At 47.9% G+C, this 19,843-nt stretch overlaps 1 pseudogene; it reads left to right on the plus strand.

Moving 5' to 3' along the window:
- The first annotated feature begins 1,507 nt into the window (after positions 1-1,507).
- LOC100829234 lies at positions 1,508-19,383 on the plus strand (annotated as a pseudogene).
- The last annotated feature ends 460 nt before the right edge of the window (positions 19,384-19,843 follow it).

Raw genomic sequence — 19,843 nt, forward strand, 5'->3', positions numbered from 1 at the left:
TTGCACAACCCCAAAACCTCAGTAGGTAACATGAACTCATGAAAAATGAAACAACCAATCATCATTGTATAACGAAAGATACCAATTCTGAGCATGATCTGCACATCTAAAGACAAGAGAACATCAGGCCAGCAGAGAGCGGAAGGAGCCGACAGCCTCCTAGAGGAGCGGAGCCAAGACCCTCGCATTAAAGAGAGAGCCGAGGAAAGGGGAGAAGGGGAGAGAGCGCAACGGGCCAATCGCGCGGTGTGGGGCTCCTCCAGCGACGAAGGCCGGCGAGCTTGATCCACACATGTGCCCGAGCTATTTGGTGACAGACCATTATGGGAAGTGGGATTCGGAGTTATGCCATCCCGCAATGGGGCTTCACCAGTATGCCATTATGAAGCGCGACACAACCGTTGCAATGCCATCCGGTCGATTTTGGAGCCTTCTATTCTGCTTCTGCCCCTGCCTTCTCTCTTTTTCTCCATCTCCACTCTTCACCGATGGAACGGAGTCTGATCCCCAGAACGGATTGAGCCGGAGTCTTCTTCGTCGCCGACACCCGTCCGCCTCCAGCCCCTACGGCCCCCTCCTCGACGTTCGCCCGCCTGCCTCCCCACGGTCGGCTGCCCGCCCAGCGTGGCTGCTTGGCCCGGCCGCCATGGCCAACCCGAACTCGCCTTGGCGCAACTGCAGCGCCTCCAAGCCGGCCATGGAGCACAGCACGGCAGCAACGCCCCTAAGTCTGGACAGGCACAACAAGTACACAATACCACGAAGCCGAAGGATTTCAAACAATGAAATCCCTCTTGTTCATTGCCCACACTGTAAGTTTCGGATTCTCAACATCTGTACATTAAAGACAGATAAGAACTATGATCGCCAGTTCTATGTTTGTCCAACTCGAACGGTTAGCTGCAAATTTTGTGTTTCGTATATTTTGTGTGATTTGATGACGGAGCTTTGATTAATTTTCATTCATGTGGTGACAGAGAGATGGTGGTGGCTGTCCATTTTGGGAGTGGGAGGAGGGATATGAGCAATACTTAGTTGACGAAAAATTGGTGCCTCTAGATTATCAACCTGTTTTAGAGTCTACTAAGTTGCGACCAATTGTTTTAGACAAGACAAATTGTGAAGAATCAAATCAAACCATGATGAACAAGTTAAGGAGCTTAGGGAGATAGCAATGCTGCTGAAGTATTTGATTCTTGTGTGTGGACTTGTGTTAGCTAGCAATGTGTATGCAATTGTGAGGAGTGGGTGAATCTTGTGTAGTTGCTATCAAAATGTACCAGCTGTGGAACAATCAATGAAATTGACATGTTATGTTCTCAATTGACAGATTATTTCACAAACACAAAAGTCTAGTAGCATACATGTTCATCAAACACACAGGTTCACAAACACACAGGTTCATCAAACACACATGTTTCTAAAAATGAGACAGGTTCTGAAAATGACACAGGTTCTCAGATTTTTTGCATTTTCCTTGGGACCAACTTCTTTGCTGTCGTTCTCTTCTTTCTTGGTGTTCCTTGAGCGGTGTGAGGCCGTGAATGGGCCCATCGGAGCCGGGCTTCGTTTAGGCTCTCACTGGACCGCTCTGGCCCATATGTTCCGGAGCATCATCCACGTCCGTTCGAAAACGAATGGCCTCGATCTGCCACGTGCCACTGAGGCCGCCACGAGAGGCATCCGCCACCGCCTCGCCGTCCGCCGATGCTGAGCTGCCTCCTCTCCGGCATCGCGCCACGCCCACCGCCGGCCGCTCTCCGCCACCTCCTCCGCCGCCGCAGAATGGCCTCCTCCGGGCCGACCCGCGCATTCCAGCTCCGCCTCAACCCGCTGACAGGCGACTCCGAGTGGCTCGTCGTCGATGAGGCGGAAGCGGAAGCTGAGGCGCCGGCGCATGCGCCGACCCACCACAAGCAGCTCCTCGCCGCCACCTCCTACCTCGGCATGCTCAACGACGCCTCCTGCAACCGCGCGTACCGCCTCGCCATCGACGCCACGTCACGGACCCCACTTCCCGCGTCCTCGACATCGGGTGATCCGTAGAGCCTCAGTTCTCTTTCAGTTTATTTCAGCTGCCACCACCAAATGTTGGATTGGATTTGGCTGCCAAGGATGCTAATGCTCAGGTATGGTATGGAAACCAGAGCTGGGACGGGGTTGCTGTCCATGATGACTGCGCGAGCTTTGGCAGCTGCTGGAGGTGAAGGTAGGGGAAGCGTGTCAGCATGTGAGTCCTACCTTGGCAAACTAACCCGGAGGGTACTCAGAGCCAATGGGATGGAAAATAAGGTCAAAGTATTTCACAAGCGTTCAGATGAGCTCAGAGTTGGAGTTGAGCTTGATTCTCGAGCTGATATACTGGTAACCTCTCTATCTTGGCTCTACTGCCCTAGCATTCTGTTGTACCGTAGAGGTTGATGTAGATCCCCCCTGCTCCTATAGCAAAACGCAGTTTGCCTTGAATTGAGCCATTGTATTTTTCTGGCAAGTATGTACCCTGTGATGCTTCTTCAACTGTCCACTTGTACATGCTAAAGATTTGAATTATCAGCCACTCTGTTACCCCAAGCAACAGGTCTCAATTTTCATTAAATGGTAGCATAGTACGCAACATTTCGTAATCATTCGTGCAGTTACCGATACCAAGTCATTTGGCACCTCTCTGGTTTGTGCAGGCAAGTGAAATTCTTGATTCTGAGCTGTTGGGTGAGGGTCTCATACCTACTCTACAGCATGCGCATGACATGTTATTGGTGAAAAATCCAAAGACGGTTCCATATCGATCGAGCTACTACGTATGGAGTAGTCAGTACTGCTTGCTGCATTCTTTTTAGAATACCATATAAGTTCTTCCCGGTAATACCTTGTGTTAAATTGACCTCAACCTGTTGGTGCCCTAGTTAGTTGAGAGCACGTCCTTGTGGAAGATGCATGATCTACACAGCAATGAAGCAAATGCCGAAGATGGCGTGTGGCTTACTCCCAGTGGAGCACAAAATGTTCTTTCTGTTTAGTCACAACAACATGCGATGCAATGTGATGCGCTGGCAGATGAAATAAGATTGGTATAGAGTTTTTCTTCACATGCTGTTTTATATAGTCCTAATTTCTTTGCTTTAGCTGTCAGAACCCTTCAAAGTTTTTGAATTTGACTTTTCGAAACGGCCAGATAGTCATCGTGAAACAAAGATTGAGATAAAAGCAACTGCTGATGGGCATGCTGATGCTATTTGTTTCATGGTAAGCACAAGGTCTTGTTGTCTCTCTACCTATACTCTCCTAAAATTTCGCTGAATATTGCTGTTTTTCACTGCAGGTGGGTGCTTCAACTGGATTCTGCTGGATCAGTCTTTTACTCAACTGCTCCTAGATGGGTGAGACAATCCAGTGATGTGGATTTACCACAATATGCCAATGGTTGGAAAAACTATTGCGATTCTCACCTTGTGCACTATTTCTTCTTCTCCATTCATATAAGGATTTCCCCTGGATTAGTTCTTATACCAGCATGCAGAACTAGTAGTCTATTGTCGTTACTTATAAGTAAAAACTTTTATTGACACAAGACAATGCTGAAATGCAGTAAATCATATGCTGTTTTAATGAAAAAACACACAATGTTACTGTACCTGCATGGCGGTGATGCTCACATTGCACAACTGTACTGATGCGACCTAGCATCTTGCGGGAGGAATAATTGATTTTGACATATTATCTTTTGGTGCATGATGGATTGTTTTAAGAGTTTTGTTAGAGTCCCATATGGCTGGGCTGCCGGTTGATTAGGATAGACATGATTAATCAGGCAAGGATCACCGTTGATTGGGTGCCCTATTGATCCTTGCCTATATATGTAGAGAACCCATGTATTCAATGTCTATCAATCAATTATCCCGATCGAGACCTAATTGCTCTCATGGTATCAGACGCCTAGGTTAGGTCTTGATCTTCTGCTGCCCACCCCATCGCGCGCCGTGCAGCGCCATGTCGCCAAGTCCACAGGACGACACCATCAACGCCCGCTTCGCCAAGGAGCAGGCGAATGCTGCCGCCGGGGCTGCCCAACTCCAGGAGAAGGAGCCAAGGAACCCTGGTGGCGCTTCCTTCAGCACGTCCTCGCCGCCCGATCTCGCCTCCGCCATGCTTCTACACGAGGCAATGGCGCTGCTGCAACTTCACGCGCAGGCCGTCGCCGTCAACAACATCCGGAACCACGTCACCCTCGACGTCGACTCCGGTAATTTCAACATCAGTTGTTGCTTATCCTCGGCAAGTTCTCTCTTCAGGATCATGTTCGCGACGACCCTCCGGCCCCGATCTCTCCTGACTGGGCCCGGATGGATTGCGTCGCCACTCTCACTGACGACCTTGCGGAGAACATCTCCGCCCAGGGCTCCACCGCTCGACATGCCTGGCTCGCCGTTAAGTCGCAGTTCCTCAGCAACCGGGAGGCTTGTTCCATCCACCTTGAGACGCGCGCGGTTTCGCAACTTCGTCCAGGGCGACCTCTCCGTCACCGACTACTGCCGCCGCCTGAAGAAGATGGCCGACGACCTCACGGCTCTTGCCGACCGCACCCTCGTCCTCAACGTCATCCGCCGTCGGGGCTCTTCTTCGCCGCACCAGGCCCTTCCCCACCTTCCTGGAGGCCCGTGACGACCTCATCCTTGAGGAACTCACCGTGGAGAACAACAAGGACGCCCCTGCCACTGCTCTTGCTGCATCTGCAGCAGCCCCTCCACCGACGCCCACCTCGGGCTCCGGCGGCCCCAAGCCCTCCAACGCCAACCGCCGCAGGAAGCGGTGGCAAAGGGGCGGGTCCAGCAGCGGCAACACTTCTGGAGGCCAGCGCCCTCCATCTGGTGGCCCGGCGCCGGAGGACGTCCCTGGCCCAGTTACTACAACCCATGGATGGGTTCCATCCAGATGTGGCCCGGGGGCCCTCGACCTCCGCCCCTGGCACCCATCCTGGTGCCTCCTCACCTCCAGGCACAGCACCAGGCGCAGCAACAGCAGCACTTCGCCCAGCAGCACCCGGGGGCTGCTCCTGATGCTGCCAGCCAGTGGGTCGCTCCTGGGTACTATAGTACAACCCGGTGGCTGGCCTGCCCTCCTGGGACCTGACGGCTCTCGCCTCCGCCTTCAGCAGCTGACCCCACCTTCGTCCAAGGAGTGGTACTTCGACTCAGGTGCTACTTCCCATATGACATCTCAGCCTCCTCTCTTTCACATGTTGTATTCCCGCGGTACCCTACTCCTTCATCCATTGTTGTCGGTAATGGCTCTCTTCTTCCTGTCACTACCTCATAATTTACGTCTTAATAATGTTCTTGTGTCACCATAGATTATTAAGAACCTTATCTCTGTCTGCCAATTTACTATCGACAATTGTTCTATCGAGTTTGACCCCGCTGGTTGCTCTGTGAAGGTTCTTTCATCTTGGACCGAGATCGTCATGCTTGTCAGTTAGGGTGCCATGTTCGCTTGCCCTTTCACGAGGAGTCCTCTCGTGCGTCTAATAAGTTTGATCTTATACATTGTGATTATGGACCTCTCCAGTCGTCAGCATTTCTGGTTATAAATATTATTTGGTCATTCTTGATGATTGCACTCATTACTTGTGGACTTTTCCTTTGCGCCTCAAATCTGACACATTCAGCACGCTCGCTACCTTCTTCGCCTACGCCTCCACCCAGTTCGACACACGCGTCAAGGCTGTCCAGTGCGACGACGGGGGCGAGGTCGACAACTCCAGCTCCTGGCAATTCTTTCTCGCTCAGGGCATCCATCTTCGCATGTCCTGCCCCTACACTTCGTCTCAAAATGGTAAAGCTGAACGCATTATTCGCTCCATCAATAATGTTGTTCGCTCCCTGCTTTTTCAGGCGTCCATGCCTCCGTCCTACTAGGCTGAGGCTCTCTCTACAGCCACTGTTCTACTCAACATATTGCCCACCAAGACTTTGCAGTTTTCTACGCCTCACCTTGCCCTGCTCGGCAAGCCACCAACATATGATCATCTAAGAGTCTTTGGTTGCAAATGTTACCCCAACATGTCGGCTACTGCACCCCACAAACTCGCCCCTAGGTCTGTCCTCTGTGTCTTCCTAGGCTACTCCGCTCATCACAAAGGGTACCGCTGCCTTGACCTCTCCTCCAATAGAGTCATCGTCTCCAGGCACGTCATCTTCGATGAAACGGCCTTCCCCTTTGCTGAGCGACATGGTCCTAGTGCTCCAGCAGACCTTCAGTTCCTGGATGATGATACTACTGACTCTGTGCTCCCTCCTATTGGACCGATGCACAAGTTTTTGTCTGCAGGAACACCAGCTGTCACCTCCAGCGCCCCTGCCGGTTCCTCCGGGACTGTGCGTGGGGCGCCCCTCCCGGTTACCGATGATGCTGATGATCCACCGGCGCCCGCGCTCTACATTTCGCCTGCGCGACGAACGTCGGGGACACTGACCGCGCCACGTGTGGCCACCAGGACTCCCTCTCCCGCGCCACGCGCGGACAAGGCGCTGCCCAGCGCGCCTGGAGAGGCCTCTCTGGTCTACATCCCGCCCGCCCTTCGTGCAGGCGCGGGACCCCCGCCCGGATTCCCACCTCTACGCTCGGATCGCTTCTTCACGCAGCACTACACGCGACGACCAGCTGCTCCTCCCGTGCCAGTTGCTCAACCGCCACCTGCCCAGCTGCTGCTCCACCGACCGCACCTCTACCCAAGGGTGCCGTCGCTCTCCCTCCAGTGGCGAACCAGCATGCCATGAGCACTCGGTCGAAGAGCAGCTATCGGATGCCTGTTGCCTATCACGCCGCCCCTCTTTCTGCGGTGCCGAAGACCTTCTGTAGCGCCCTCACTGACCCCAATTGGCGAGCGGCCATGGAAGAAGAACACAGTGCTCTCCTGAAGAATCACACTTGGGACCTCGTGCCTCGTCCTCCTCGGGCCAACGTCGTGACTGGGAAGTGGATCTTCAAGCACAAGTTTCAGTCTGATGGCTCCCTTGAGCGGTATAAGGCACGCTGGGTTCTCCGTGGCTTTACCCAGCGGCCCGGTGTCGACTTCGATGAGACGTTCAGTCCTGTCGTCAAGCCGGCCACAGTCCGTATGGTGCTCTCCTTGGCTCTCTCCCACAGGTGGCCTATTCACCAGCTACATGTGAAGAATGCCTTCCTCCATGGCAATCTGTCTGAGATTGTATATTGCCAGCAGCCGTCCGGGTTCGAAGATCCAGCTCATCCGGACTTTGTCTGCCTCCTGAAGAAGTCCCTGTATGGCCTGAAGCAGGCTCCTAGTGCATGGTGCAGCCGGATGGCCTCATTCCTGTTGTCCATCGGGTTTTTTGAAGCCAAGTCAGACACCTCTCTGTTCGTTTACCAACGTGGATCAGACACAGCCTACTTGTTGCTTTATGTGGATGATATTGTCCTCACAGCGTCCTCACCTGATCTCCTTCGGCGGATTATCTCAGCTCTTCATCGAGAGTTTGCCATGAAAGATCTCGGTGAATTGCATCACTTCCTCGGCATGGAGGTTCAGCGCAGTGGTGATGGTCTCCTCCTCTCACAGCGACAATATATGCTGGACATTCTGGATCGTGCAGGGATGACAGAGTGCAAGCCGTGCTCCACTCCAGTTGACACCAATCCAAAGGTTGCTCTAGCTGAGGGGGCCCCAGTGTCTGATGCTACAGACTTCCGCAGCCTTGCTAGCGCTCTTCAGTACCCGACGTTCACTCGGCCAGACATTGCATATGCAGTCCAGCAGGTCTGTCTACACATGCATGACCCACGTGAGCCTCACCTTGCAGCCTTGAAGTGGATTCTTTGCTCCGTTCGAGGCACACTCCACCTTGGTCTCTTGCTCCGACCATCCTCTTCGACTGATCTTATCGTCTACACTTATGCTGATTGGGCTGGCTGTCCAGACACTCGCAAGTCCACCTCGGGCTATGCTGTGTTCCTTGGCAACAACCTTGTCTCCTGGTCCTCCAAGCGTCAGAACACCGTGTCAAGATCAAGTGCTGAAGCCGAGTATCGCGCAGTGGCCAACGGAGTTGCAGAGGCCACCTGGCTGCGCCAGCTACTTCTGGAGCTGCATGTCCCTCTCAGGCGCGCCACATTGGTGTATTGTGAAAACATCAGTGCAGTCTACATGACCTCCAATCCAGTTCAGCATCAGCGAACCAAGCACATCGAGATCGATCTTCACTTCGTCCGAGAACGAGTCGCCGTTGGTGCTGTTCGAGTACTGCATGTTCCTACTTCCTCACAGTATGCGGATATCTTCACCAAAGGGCTGCCTTCCTCAGTGTTCACGGAGTTTAGGTCCAGTCTAAACGTGCAAAGTGGCTGACGTTTCGACTGAGGGGGAGTGTTAGAGTACAGGCGCCCTCTGGGCAGGCCATGGGCCAGGCGCCCAAGCCCATATGGCTGGGCTGCCGGTTGATTAGGATAGACATGATTAATTAGGCAAGGATCATGTCGCACCAGTGGCACCCGGGGTACCACTGCTACGCGACGCGTGGGCCCCGTTCCCAAGCCCTCGGGAAGGTTTCACCCCGGGGAGCGTCTATGAGCAGCCCAGCAAGCTACCTGCCCGGAAGGGGCTTGCGGGGCTTCGGGGAAAAATCTCGCCTGGGCACCTCCCGGGAAGCTGCTTCCCGGGTGGGTTCCCGGGCGCGCTGGGCCCGGGCGCTTCCCGGGGTCGACTTGCCGGGGGAGGGGGTTCCCGGGCGCACACCCCCGCCTCAAGCGTGGGGCCCAGTAGGCAGATCAACAGCGCCACGAGGACGCGTGGCGGGCGTGGGGTGCGCGGCCCCACCGGGGCAAGGAGTAAGGCGCGCGGCTCAGTAAATGAGCCGACCGACGGGTTGTTACCCGTCCGATCAAAGGAACAGTGGCTGTCCAATCCTACTCTAGGGTTTTAGACCCCTAGCGGCGGAGGTGGCGTCCATGCGCGCCACCAGCTCACCGAGGGAGAGCTGGATGCCTCTCCGCTCGACATTTGTAGCCCATGCACCATGGCACCTGTGGCATCCCCTTGAGTATAAAAGGAGTGTTAGGTTCGTTGCATAGGAAACAAAAAAATTTCCTACGAGAAGTGCGGAAGAAAACCCAAGAATATATATACTAGATGTATGTAACGAGAGAGATCATGAACACCATACCCTCGTAGACCGCTAAGCGTTACGATCACGAGATCGTTGTTGGTGTAGTGGAACTTTCAATGAGATCAATCTCAGTGCCGAACGGACAGCACCTCCTTGGTATCCACACGTTCAGCTTCACGTTGTCTCCTCCTTCCTCGATCCAGCAAGCAAAAGGGAGAGGTAGACGAGATCCCGGCAGCACGACGGCGTGGTGACTATGGTGAATATTCTCACGGGCAGGGCTACGCCGTGCGCGTGAGAAGAGGAGGAGAGGAGGGCTCAGGGGAGAGAGATCCAACTGAAAGCTTGGGGTGTCTCTCTCCCTTGCCCCCCCTTCTATTTATATAGGGGTAGAGGAGGCGTGGCCGGCCAGGACTATCCCGTGGCCAGGACTCTCCGGCGGCCAGGACTCTCCGGCGGCCAGGACTCTCATGCGGCCAGGACTCTCCTCCTGGCCGCATGGGCCCTGTGGGCTAGCCCCTCGGCCCATTAAGGCCAGGGTGCTCCCTCACAGGCCCATTTAGCCCAGGGATAGGTGGGCCTCAAGGTGGAACCCTCCGGATCCCTCCGGAACCTTCTAGAAGCTTCCCGGTCAAAACCGGGAAATATTCCAAACTTTCCAGAACCCTGAAAACAACTTTCCATATATAAATCTTTATCTCCGGAACATTCCGGAGCTCCTCGTTGCGTCTAGGATCCCATCCAAGACTCCGAATCATAATTCGATATCATCATTTATCTCATATAACCCAAGCAACATGAAACGTTAAGTGTGTGACCCTACGGGTTCGAGAACATGTGGACATGATCAAATATCAATAACCAATAGCGGGACCTGGATGTCCATAATAGTTCCCACATATTCCACGAAGATCTCATCGGTTGAACCACTATGTCGAGGATTCAATTAATCCAGTATCCAATTCTCTTTGTCTCGCGATATATTACTTGCCCGAGATTTGATCGTCGGTATCGCCATACCTAGTTTAATCTCGTTACCGGCAAGTTCTCTTTACTCGTTCCGTAATATAATACCCCCGCAACTAAACACATTAGTCGCATGCTTGCAAGCTCATTAGGATGTTATATTACCGAGAGGGCCCAGAGATATCTCTCCGTCACAAGGAGTGACAAATCCCAGTCTTGATCCATACAACCCAACAAGCATCTTCTGGGATACCTGAAAAACACCTTTATGATCACCCAGTTACGAGATGACGGTTGATGCCCACAAAGTATTCTTTCGGTACTAGGGAGTGGCATGATCTCATGGTCTAAAGAAATAATACTTGACATAATAAAACATAAGCAATTTAAACTTAAGTGACACGATCAAAAGCTATGTTTAGGTTTGGGTCTGTCCATCACATCATTCTCCTAATGATATGATCTCGTTATTAAATGACAACACATGTCTATGGTTAGGAAACCTTAACCATCTTTAATCAACGAGCTAATCTAGTAGAGGCGTATTAGGGACACGGTATTTGTTTATTTATCCACACATGTATTTGAGTTTCCAATCAATACAATTATAGCATGGGCAATAAACATTTATCAAGAACAATGAAATATGATAATAACAAATTTATTATTGCCTCTAGGGCATATTTCCAACAAGGAGGACTCCCGCCAACGGTCAAAGGGTTGGTTCTGCCCGGTTGGTTCATTCGGATGGGTTGTCCGGATTCATACTAGCATTAGCCGAGAATAGCAAGTAGCACTTAGCTGAAAGGGGAGAGAGCGTCCAGGGACTCCCCCCGGGGAAACTTGTAAACACTTGGTTTCGGTGACAATACAAGCTCAGACAAGCAGGACGTAGGGTTTTACACCTCCGGGTGGCCCGAACCTGGGTAAAAACGCTCGTGCATGTGTTCTTTGCTTGCATGCACCTTGGGTGTACCTCTCTTCGGACTACGCACACCATCGGCCACGCCGGCGATCGCCGGAGCGATCCCCGACGCCCCCGCCGAACCTAAAAGGGGGGTGTGCCAGCACGTCCCCGGTGTCGGAGCCCCGTGCGACGACAGATCACCGTTGATTGGGTGTTTCTATAAACCCTATTGATCTTTGCCTATATATGTAACCCATGCATTCAATGTCTATCAATCAATTATCCCGAGACCTAATTGCTCTCAAGTTTGAATGCTATTTCTGTATTTTTAATGTGTAGAGATCTATTTCAATGTAGACTGTGGAAGTGGCAGTCCATGTGAAGCTTTCAAGACTTCACCTAGTTCATTTCTCTACCTACAAACTGGAATGGAATAGCCTTCTTGAAGGGTAATAATATTAGGGCAGGGTGCTTGGAATATTGTAAGCTTATTTTCACCATGTGTTCCCTTATTTCCTTTGCTAGGAACTAAGGATTGGTGTGATCATTGGAAGCAGTGTGTTTGGTTTATACAAGGGACAGGGGCTCCTGCAAAGAAAGATCAAGCTCTTTCTTTGAGCGCTAGCCATAACCAAACGAGCAGCTCATATCAGTTGAATATGAATGGTAAAGGAAGTAGAAGCCCCAAAAGTAACCATCTAACATTGTTGCCAGAAAAGGTAGCACTTTATGGTGATAAAGGTTGGAGGGCAGCGTTGGTAAGTGTAATCAGGAATTCTGTAAGTAATCGCACTATTTACTTGGTATAATATGTTCTTATATCCAACTAGTATTCCATGAGCTTGTGCATCATACTATGATTCCTCATTGTAACTTCCTAAGAATTATAATAAGTATCCCAATATTCAAAAGCCTGTGCAACCTTTCAATCTGTGATGCAGTTTCCTCATTTTTTAAGAATACAGAACCATATTGGTCAACTCTGCTATCTGACACTATTTGTAGCTATTCTATCCTGTGCATCTCCCCACCTTAACTTTTTCGTGTTTAACTTTTCTCTGCCCAGATGAGTGCAAGATCCTCTCCAACCTGCATTGTGGCTGATGACAGTGTGTTCCTAGCTCTCATAGTTTCTTCTTTGTTACCATCTTCAAAAGTTTTTACAATGTTTCCAAGTCTTAGAGACAGGGGCTTCAACTATCTTCAAGCTGTTGCAGATGCAAATAATTTATCCATGGACCAGATTAAAGTGATTGGTCAAAAGGCATCATCCCTTACTATGAATGACTTAAATCATGAAAAGGTAGAGAGACTGTTGAAGTCCAATATTTGTCATCCTCATTTAATTCCAAAATCCATGCTATAGTGTTTTTGAATCATGAATGATCCTTGATCCTTTATCACTCTAGGTTAATCTGATAGTGGGGGAGCCTTTTTATCATGGAAGTGAAGGGATGCTGCCATGGCAAAATCTGCGTTTCTGGTTCGTATAAGATACTTCAACTAATGGCTACCACTTTTTATTTTCCTTCCCTTCCAGTTATATGCTATAGGGGTCACCCATTGTAACACCCTAGTCCAAGTTGGTCCATGTTTGGCTGGAAGTAGTGGTCTGAGTCCCACATGGTTAGTTATAGTTGCATATACAAACCATGGAGAACCATCCATACCAGCTGGGTTAACCGGTTTAGGAGAAGCAAGAGCAAAAGTTTGAGACTCTGTACAGGCTGGATGAAGTCAGGGTGTTACACCTAGTTTGTAGGGTTCACTCGTCCACATTGATGAAATTTCTTAACAATTCATTTTACTAATATGGAATTTCCCCTTCAAGTCAAAGGGCAACATGAAGCTTATTTATCTTATATGAAACTCCTTTTGTGTTTTTTCATTGTTTTTAGTTTTAAAAAATATGTTGTTCTGACACTAGGAATGAAAGGACGCTGCTTGATCCATTGCTATCTGAGGATGCATTCAGCATGCCTTGCAAGGGAATATTAAGATTCTGTGCCATGTCACTTCCGGTTAGCCTGTCATATATCTACGTTTCTGTTCCTATTGGCTCTATTGTCTTTGCTTGGGTACAAAATTATTCTTTTTGTCCTGAGAGTTATGATATTGCAGGACTTGTGGAGAAGCCGCCGTGGCCTTGAAGATGTTGAGGGTTTTGACCACTCAGTTGTTAATGATACTTTAGGAGCCTGTGGTGACCTGCCTGGAGAGCAGCAAGGCCCATGCCTCTCTTATTTTGGGTCCGTTTGTTTGGGCTCCAAAGAGCTGCTCCAACAGCTTCCAGGCCCTAGAAGTTAGAGCCCAAAAAAACACCAAATTTCGGGCCAGATTCTCGTAGCCGCTCGAGTGGAGCCCTCCACCCAAATGCACTACGAGCGAGAAGCTGGGAAATGGGTGCTTCCCACAGCTGCTGCTGCTCCAAATCGGCCCTTGTACCGAAATACCCTCCCACCAATTCACATATTACGTACCAAATGCCACAAAACGTTTCACCATCTATTCTTCTCCTTAGCCACATCCGGACTCCCGAGCAGAACCCCGGTCAAAATATCTCGCCTCTCACGCGCGATGGTGAAGTGGTGAACTAGGGTTCAGAACCTTCCCTCACCGGCGCCGCCTCCGGCAGGTCTCCCCTCACCGCCGCCGCCGGCCGACCTCCTGCTCCCGACGGCCCTGACTCCCCCCAGCCCTTGCTCCTTTGTCCCCGACGCCTGCACCCCCCAGCCCTTGCTCCTCTCTATTCCTTCAGACTAATCAACTGTCTGTGTTTCCGTACGATGGGTATATTGTTAATTCAGTTTTGCCTTCCAAGATATTTTGCATGCCCAAAGAGTTTCCGTGGAAAAGGTGTTAATTTTGGCTAGCTACATGCACCACTCGGTTTTTGTAGCTTTACCGGTGTCGATGTGTGGCAACACCAAGATTGTGCTTCTTTGACTTAGAATCCAGTGTCAATTTTTTTTCATCATCTAATTAAAACAACAAGGCAAATACTTCGCAACTCAAGCCGGCCTCAATATCTCTGAAATATAAGAATATGATAATAAAAAGATGCTATGTACTCTTGTATCATACAACAAAATACAAGAGTTAGCATTCAGTACTGTGGTGATGCGCCACAGAAAAAATTAAAAAACATGTGGATGGATTTTTTTTTTCCTTCCAAAATAGCGTGCAGGGTATCTTTAGTTGGCCGTTCATTCCAATATTGATGGACCCAAAGAATTAGGAAGAACTTAAAACCTTACGAACAGAAAGATATACAAACGAAAAATGCTAGAGATTCAAAGAAGACCTATAATCATGATGTCACCACAAGGGCCATTGTTAGGGATTCAAGAAGCCCTATAATCATGATGTCACCACAAGGGCCATTGCTAGGGATTCAAAGAAGCCCTATAATCATGATGTCACCACAAGGGACATTCTCATGTCACTCCGAGGTGAACTCATAGTTGGCCATTTATTCCAATATTGATGGACTCAGGTCGAGGAAGAGACACGCCCAATCAATGCTTCGTTTTCCCCACCCCCAAATTCCACCTTTTCCATTTTCTGTAGATTTATGTTGGTAAGAATAAATTAGATGAAATGCTCCCATTTTATTGTTCTATAAGGTATGGGGCCTATTTCCAAGTTGACTTGTATTTCCAAATCAGCTTACAAGTTTTTATCTTTAAAACGATGATTGTGAGCGATTATTCTTCATCGACCATAAATATAGAAATGTGCTCTTGCAATTGAAGTTGCGCATTTGTTTTCTTGCAACATTAATATTCATGTTGTACAAATTGGTCTAGCTCCATGTGATTAACTACTTCTGTCAGCTTAGAAATGACAAAGTCATTCTTCTATACATGCATATGCATTCTTTTTTACTTGTTGAGTTGTTTTCTTTTTTTCCTCCTCGTCCCCTCGTCTTCTTGTACAAACTAATCAACAACTGAATTAACTCGAAGAGCATGCTTGCGCAAATGGATCAGTTCGGAGAAGCTTCAGCATGTGTAACAAGATGAATTGGTCGAGGGCTAATGAATGAGCTATCACAACGAAACAACAAGCAAGAAAAATGAAGATGAGACTATAGGACCGGGAGCAATTAGATCTGAGAATGGGAGAAGGAAGCTAGCTCCAGGCTTGGGTTGGTACTCGTGGAGGGCGTCCACCACGGGATTTGGGCGCCTCCATGGAGTTGTTCGCCTGTGACTGCCATCGTCTCAAGGTCCAACCAGAGCCAGCCCCGTTCAGATCCCATGGAGGCAAGTTGGGTAGCGCGCGCAACGCATTGTGTCCCGACAACGGCGCCCTCCCGAAGTATTGTCCGGCCAGCCACCACCGGTAAGCAACTAAGGACCGTTGGGCTGGGCCTTGCAACTGTCGAGCCCTCTTCAAACAACAGTTGCAGAAGCATATTCTCCTCGCCCCCCACCCGTAGCCGGTGAAACGGTGGGGGAGGGGGAACCATGGCCCTCTTCGCCGCCGCCCATCGAGCCGCCCCCAACCTCCCACTGGGGCCTCCTTCGCCTCCCCCATTGTCCTACGCACCCCGGCCACTGGCGTGGTCTCTCTGTCCTGGATGGCACTCCCCATCCACCTCCCGCGACGCCACCCCCTCACAAGATAAGATAGGGTATTTGCGCTTTTCCCCTTGTATGTGCGTTCATATCTCACTGTTGTTGTACTTCATGGAGAAGCCATATCCATACTGCTTACTGCTTAGGGTGAAAACCACCTGTTTTCTCTGGGCAGAAAGGTTATCCTTTCCCTTCTTTTTACTGGCTAACCTTGTCAACCAGTAAATAGTTCTTGGTTTCAGACTACAAAATGGATACTTGGTCAAATTAGAAACTGAATTGCTTGATAACCATATGGTCACATTAATTATGTAGCTCTAGTTGGTGTCATGGTTACTGAACTTGAGAAAATTGTATTGTTGGTTACCTGGCTTAACTAGGGCCTGAGAGAGCAAGGGCCTGCTGTTTGGAAAATGTGAGGTTTGCACTTTCCTCTTGCATGATTTTGTTCCTCTTCTTTTTTCTTGTGTTGAAAGTAGCTCAAGCAGAAGTGACGAAAATGGTTTGTGGCCGCTGGCTATTGTGCCCTGTAAATGCATAAGCAAACACGTCAATTTTAGAATGTGTTCCTCCTGATTTTGCTTCCATCCGTGGATAAAGGTTCAACAATGAGGCTGTGTGGAATATTTGATGCTGATTGTAGATTCCCCAACATTCTCATACTCTGCGACATCTATGATTCCCCAACTCCATAACAGTGGCAGGTGGAGCTTCTGTCTACCATGTTTGTTGATTTGACTCAACACGTGCAGAGAATGTATGCCCTAGAGTCACGAAACACTCAATATCATAGTTGTTGTAAAAACACACACTCAATCATAGTTCAATGATAAGATTTTTTTTCCCCTTCAGTAATTCAATTCAATGAATCAGATTGATGATTCTCACGTAAACATATTGCTCCATACGTTTGGGTTTATCTTAGGTTTTTAAGTAGGCATAGAATTTTGAAGGAATTTTATGTTTGATAGGAAGTTGGGTGAAAACTACCTGTTTTCTCTCTGCAGAAAGGTTATCATTTCCCTTCTTTTTACTGGCTAACCTTATGAAGGGTAGGCATTTTCTTGTAATAATAGTTCTTGGTTTCAGACTACAAAATGGATATGGATACTTGGTCGAATTTAAAACTTAATTTCGTAATAACCATATGGTCACATTAATTATGTAGCTCTAGTTGGTGTCATGATTACTGAACTTGAGAAAATTGCAGCGGCAGGAGTTGGGGATTGCCATCGCAACCAGCGGCCTAAGCAACACCACCACCTTCTGTAGCAGGATGACCTCCTGTGTATGTCCTCTATGTGCTTTTTAATGTCACTATTGTTATTACTGTTTTCATGTCTCATGCATGTAACTCTGCATTGTATACTGAGCATAAAGGCTACCCTTTCTCTTCAGGTTAACCTTGTGACCGGTGTGCATTTTCTTCTTGTAATAATAGGTGTTTGTTTCAGACTTGTAATGAATACTTGGTCAAACTAAAGAACTTAATTACTTATGAAGTTCTTGACCATATGATACATTAATTATGTTTACATTATAACATTGAAAATAGTAACATCAATATAGACCCTATTGTAGCCTTAATTGGTATCATGATTATTGAACTAGAGAGAATTTCAGCTGCAGGAGTCGGGGATTCGAATCATGAGTGGCGGCCCACGCGACACCACCACTTTCTGTGACGGAACTTCTTGTGTACTTCCTTTGTGCTCTTTAATCTGACTAGTGTTGTTACTGTCTCCCTATGTGTACATGCAACTCTGTTCTGCATTGCATATTTATATGGGTAATTATCTAGCTTATGTGTTACAAAAATAAAATTAATATATTAAATTATGTGGTACTTATTTGTTTTTTGTTGCAGGAGGTTAGGGATGGAGGTTATGCAATGACTTGGAGGAGAGGCAGCGAACTACCTGCACATGTTTGTCGCGCGACTAGCTGCCTCTTTGTATCGAGACACCAATTCTCCTCTACTCCAAGCTGGGACTTGCCTGTGATAGGGCAACTGATGTAAGATAGCCTTAAACTTGGGAGAATGTCATATTTATATGAGCAGGATTTATAACCGTGTCTTTGAACTCATTAAGACGGTGTGTTTAGTACATTTGGTAATTACTAGGTTTTTTTGGGCAGAACTTAGAAGCCGTTGGATATGTATTTGTACATTTGATCTCTTGTAGGTTTATTACAACACAGAATTGTTTTTTTAGGCAGAACTTAGAAGCTGGTGGATATGGTTTTATACATTTGATCTCTTTCTCTTGTAGGAGCATTACAATAGATAATTGGGTTTTTTGGGCAGAACTTAGAAACTGCTGGATATGTTTTTATACATTTGATCTCCCTCTTTCTTATAGGCTTATTACAACAGATAATTGGGTTTTTGGGCAGAACTTTGATGGTGCTGGATATGTTTTTATATATTTGATATTTCTCTCTCCAGTAGGCTTATAACAACAGATAATTGGTTTATTTTGTTGGCAGAACTTAGATAATTGGTTTTTTGGGTAGAACTTAGAAACTGCTGGATATGTATCTCCCTCTCTCTTATAGGCTTATTACAACAGATAATTGAGTTTTTGGGCAGAACTTAGATGATGCTGGACATGTTTTTATATATTTGATATCGCTTTCTCTAGTAGGCTTATTACAACAGATAATTGGATTATTTTGTTGGCAGAACTTGTACAGTTGATCTTGTAGGTGTATCACAACAAATAATTGGTTCTTTTGGGCAAAACTTGAGAGAGATATGATATATATTTGATTTATTTCTGTATAAGGTTTACTAAATATCTTTATTTCTTTCCCTTGTAGGTTTAATAGTCATCAGGACATTGCTATGGAGAAATGGCTAGATCCATTGAGATATGCCGTGAACATTCCTCTTTTGAGGGAAGCAAAAGTGATAGGGCTGATTAGACAAGAAGATCTTGATGCACCATCTACAGCCAGATATGAGTTGACTAAACCAGGTATAAAACTTGTTGACTCAATTCTCTCACTAGTTGTCATAAATCTGAAGAGAGGGAGAAATATCAGTCAGTTGTTGAAAGGGTATAACCTGATGGTGTCAACAAGATATGGGGGGTTGCAATGAAAAGCACGGCTATGCATGATGAACCGAGAGGTATTAGCAATAACCCTCTAGCCTATAGAGCTGCACGTGCCTTCATGTTCGAGGTATTTAATGCTTCGGTTGGAGGCTGAGCTTCCGGGAGGAGTCATCAATCTTCTTGACTTGTTAGATGATGCAACCAGTGTGGACAAACGGTTGATCACATATCATGGTAGTGTTTTGTCACCTCAGATACTGATCCACCTATATCATTGAGTTGATATAGTATTGGAAGGACTTAAGGTGTTTGGTACGGCAGAAGAGCTCCAGGCAAGAGATGGGATTCTATCAGACTTTCCTGATCCGGACACAAGTGATAGTTGGTGCTTCCATGATCAGCACCCGTTCCTTGAGTACTGGCTTGATTTCACCAAGAAGAAGAAACATCAAAGGAAGAGCAATCCGGGAGTGGGTCCCCCATGGTCAGAGTGTGACTACGGAACATCATTGATGAAGCTTCATCCTTACAGCCCGCGTGCTTCTTCTCCAGTCTTGAAGTTTGATATCTTGGATGTGCAGAGGTTGCTATCGTTTAGATTCTCCATGTATCCTTGGGCAGTCCAACAGGGGTTCAGTGCAAGAGGAATGTTTGACATGTTGAAGATGGTGAGCATGTGTCTTGAGAAGGTGGCATTTGGAGATTGGACAGATGTTTCCTGTGGTGTTGTTGTACCCACTGTGTAGTGACTGTTGGTAGATGTAGTTGTTGGTAACAAAATGATCCCCAAGAGAAATTGTATGGAGATGAGCCAATGGATGTATTTTGTTTTGATATTGTGATTCTTCTATCTGGAATGCACTTTTAGCTTCTCCTTGTGCTGTGTAGTATTAATGCTTTGCTCTGTCACAAATTTATATATTTTCACAGTGAGTATTTTTCTCCTTGTGCTGATCCTTTGTTTTGTCATAAATCCATTTTTTTTTCTTTCCATGGTGAGTGAGTGTTGAGTTGAGTTTTGATGACACGAAGTTGTCTGGACAGAAACATGGAGATTACAGTCAGGATGTAACTGGAGTCCTGTTTGTGATACATTGTATATATGGTTTAGAGCTAACAGGAGGATTCATTCAATTAGCTCTTGTATTTGCTTTCGCTCTTGAACCTGCTCCATCAGACACCGGAAAGAATAAAACCCAGCAAATT

Source organism: Brachypodium distachyon, chromosome 4 (assembly GCF_000005505.3).
Source record: "Brachypodium distachyon strain Bd21 chromosome 4, Brachypodium_distachyon_v3.0, whole genome shotgun sequence".
NCBI lineage: Eukaryota > Viridiplantae > Streptophyta > Magnoliopsida > Poales > Poaceae > Brachypodium > Brachypodium distachyon.